The sequence below is a fragment of the Peromyscus eremicus genome, chromosome 1 (assembly GCF_949786415.1).
Source record: "Peromyscus eremicus chromosome 1, PerEre_H2_v1, whole genome shotgun sequence".
NCBI lineage: Eukaryota > Metazoa > Chordata > Mammalia > Rodentia > Cricetidae > Peromyscus > Peromyscus eremicus.
In genome coordinates this window covers 179885439-179889679 of record NC_081416.1, presented here as the reverse complement: position 1 = coordinate 179889679, position 4241 = coordinate 179885439, and positions in this window count along the sequence as shown.

The following is a 4241-nucleotide window of genomic DNA, read 5'->3' as shown; positions in this document are numbered from 1 at the left end:
AACAGCTCAGAGTTTCAAGGGAGGAGTAAGGAGTTTGATGGTGAAAGAAATCTTGGTGGGAAAGGGTTGAGGACTCTCCAAGCTCCATTTCCCTAGGTAAAACTGAGTCACACCTGACCCAACACAAGACCTTCTAACCCTAACAGTGTTAAGGTTTTCTGTAGAGCAGTCATTCTCAACCTGTGGGTCATGACCCCTTTGAGAACCAAATGACCCCTCACAGAGACCTAAGATCTTGGAAAACCTAGATATTTACATTGTGATCCATAATGGTAGCAAAATTACAGTTATGAAGTAACCACGGAAATAATGTTATGGTGGGGTTCACCACAACATAAGGAACTATATTAAAGGGTTAGGAAGGTGAGAACCACTGCTGTAGGCATTGGAGGGAAATAGTTAAAATTTGTGCTGACCAGGCCTTCTCTCTGACTCCTTTAAGTGCTTTGAAAACCTGGGGTAGTGATGTTACCGCTGACACAGACCAGTCTGGTAGTGCGGTACCTGCATGAGAAGGACTTGACTCACATCATCAGCTTCCATCTGATACTAGAGTTGCAAGAGGAATGTGGGGTGCTGGTCGACACCCAACAGTGACAGCTTCTGTGTTTTATAAATGTACCAGTCATTCTAGAACCGTCATCCACTTCCTCACATACAATTCTAAGATCCTGCTGTGAAAATTCAGACCCATAAAGTGCTTTGCCTTGGAGAATCACAAAGTAAAGGAAGCCAGATATTCAGATTATATGCAGAATGGAGCCCGTGACTAGTCCCTCTCATCGGGAGCAGAAGGCTGTTCAGAGAAGTGCTAGGATTATACTAATGGCACTGTGTGATAGTGTAATCATGATAATCATATTGCTAGCATCCTAAGAATTTCCAGCTGGCAGCCTGATGGTGATCATTTACACCTGGGGCCTAAGAGCACAGGCGAAACATTTTTACAAAGCCTGCAGCCAATGACAGAGCCATAGCAGCCAATGAAAGGGAGAGAACCTACTGCCAATCAAAAGGCTAGCATGGCTTCTTATTCTTCGTTTTTCACAGTGGTCTTTGATAAGTACCAGCCCATAGGACCCTCTCCAGACTGGGTAAGGAACTCACTCCCTCTAGTGAAATGTCTTTACTCTCCTTCTGTTTTTCTCCACTCAATGCTTTCCTGATGGTCTACAGAACCATGAGTTTCTTTGACCCTCATTCAGTATTGACTCTGATCTCTCTCGTGGCTTATGTAAGTCCATTCAATCAATTGTACCATCATTGTATTGTTTCTCAGTGGTTCTCTTGTTTCTTTAGAGGAATGGCCAGAAGTGGGGGCTCTAGATCTGATTGTTGTTACAAGGAGGAATTCTAATGAAAAGCATGTGGATTTACAGAGATTAGATTGCGCACCCAACATTTCCTCCCTTTAAACGTCCAGGTTTCCCTTGGGCTGGTGAGATAACTCAGCTAGTAAAGGTGCCTGCTACCAAGCCTGACCACCTGAAGTCTATATCTGGGACCCAGTTAGTGGAAGGAGAGACGAGACTCCCACAAATCGTTCTCTGACCTTCACATACAGCGTATGCGTGTTCCCAACCCCCAAATAAAAATGTAATAGGCTGGGCATGGTGACACACACCTTTAGTCTCAGTACTTAAGAGGCAGGCAGATAGACCTCTCTGAGTTTGAAGCCAGCTTGGTCTACAACGGGAGTTCAAGCCAGCTAGGGCTACACAATGAGACCCTGCCTAAAAATAAACGTAGAAAAATTAAACTGCTATGTTTTCCAACTCTAAATTGGGTGAAGAAAAGAATTCTTCCAAAAGGAGTCAAGGCTCATTGTATGAAATTAATTACAGCTGAGAATGTAGCTTGGTTGGTGCTCACCTGGCAGGCATGAAGTCTGGATTCCTTCCTCAGCATTGTATCAAACCAGCAATGTTGTGACCCCAGCACTTGGGAGGTGGATACTGGAGGGTCAGAAGCTTACGGCTATCCTCAGATCCATGGTGAGTCTTAGGCCTGTCTAGGTTCCAAAAGACCATGTCTTAAAAATATTAATCAAAGGCATAGAGATTTGGAAGCTGTGGATATTGGAGAAATCAGGGTGAAAGGATGGACCACTGAAATTCAAAGTTCTGTTTCTCACACTCAGTGGCTGTGCCTCTTCTGATTGTGAGATGGATGGAACCTGGCCAGAGAAATGAAAGCATGTGGTTACATAGGAAGAAAGTGAATTAAATATGAAGCCTGTTGCTATGGTGATTTGGTTGGGTAGCTTTGAGGTAAATGTTTGGTACCCAGAAGCTCTTGGAAATCCTAGCTTCATGTTAAGTGATAGGGAAATCATTTTATCATCAACCTTTCTCTCTGTTATCACAAGGATAGTGATAATAGGTGGAGTGAGCCAGGTGTGACCTCTAGGAGAAGTGAGGCAGATGTTGGCAGGAGCACTGAGGTCCATGGCATGAAATGATAATGAGCTAGAGCATAAAGTCAGTGTGATGGGTCCTATGGTATTAAGAGCATTGGTGAGGACTCTTGTGTAAGCCTAAAGTCAGCATAATGGGTCCATACAGTGTTAAGAGCATCAGTGAGAACTCTTGAGTGACCCTAAAGTCAGCGTGGTGGGTCCTCCAGTGTTGTGAGCATCTGTGAGAATCCTTTTGTGAGCCTAAAGTCATCATGATGGGTCCATACAGTTTCAAGAGCCTACATGAGGACTCTAGGATGCACTGTGAGGAGTAAAGCTGATTAAGCAGTCAAGCATTTGAGACATCTGTGGGAGATCCTGAACCTTCATGAAAGATCTCAAGCCCAACAGAAAAAGATGATTAGAGAGATCTGGGACATGTGAGGTTTTTAAAAACTTGTGGTGAAATGTACTGGCATGACACCCACTACTTTAACCATCGTTAGGAATATGAAACCATTGTTCAGATTTCTTAACATACTTGCTTTGCTGGGTACCCATCACTACCATCCATCTCCAGAAACTGGTCCCTGTTCTAGATAGAAACTATTTCCACTAAACAGCTTGCCTTTCTCCTTCTCTTCCTGCACTCCACAGACTCTACCTCCCAGACCTAAGAACTGGATCAAAGTACTTCAAATGAGTGCAATACGGTATCTTGTCAGTGGATGATTTTCATTGGCCATCCTCTTTATAGGTCCGTCCATGCTATAGAATATGCCAACATTTCCTTCCCTGTGGTGGCCAATAATACCCGTGTGTTGGGATAGACTATGCCTATTTATTGATCCTCTGATAGGTATTTAGCCACTCCCAGCTCTTAGCTTATAGTGAACAGTGCTATTGTGAGTGTTGGGGTACAATGAAAAGTTGTACTCAACAAGTGAGCTTGTGCAGTCTGCATTCTGCTACCAGGGATTGTGAGATGCACAAAGATGATGGTATAGCACATTTAGGACTCCCTAGTTGTCTCTGTCAGGAGTGTGAGGTCCTTTTGTGTAACAGGTAAGAGTCCCCTTTGGGTCCCAGTCAACTTTTAATATCTGGTTTATTGAATGGCACAAATTCATCGAACCATTATTTGACTATCCTCATATTTGTCGGTATTTAAGTTTGCATCTTTTAAAACATTATTTACAACTCTGTAATGTTAATTTATTCAGTTGTACATCTATGAGCATCCATGAAGTTGTTTCTTGGGAATGGATTCTAGGTGCAGAAATCGTGGGAGAAAGGCAGGGTTCCCTTTCTGTTTTTGGAGGAAGCCTGCCAGATTTCCACCCAAAACTCTGTCCACACATTTATCTTTATTCAGCCTGCATTGCACACCTATCAAGTTGTGGGTTCTATATGTTTTATATACTGTATTTATATCCCATACCTATAGAAACGGAAAATGAGCTCCTTTCAGTATTTTGCTGGTGTGTAACAACTTTCAGTTTCTCTCCTGTATATATTCATTTCTAAGTAAATTCGGATTTTCTTTTGAGTGATACTAAAATGTATGCTTAAATTTTAGCTACTTGGGAAACAGGGATAGTGAATCTTTGTGAGTTTGAGGCCAGCCTTCTCCACATAGTGAGCTCCAGACCAGCCAGGGCTACATAGTGAGACCCTGACAAAAAACTTAGATGTGGCTTCTTAGGATTTTTGTCTTCATTTAGTAACGTTTTAATTGCATTTTTTAAAGGAGACCATGATTTCTGATTCAGATAAGTGATGTTTGAAACACCTTTTTCTGATGGCTTTGATACTTGCCCTTCTAATGGATGAAAGAGGGCGT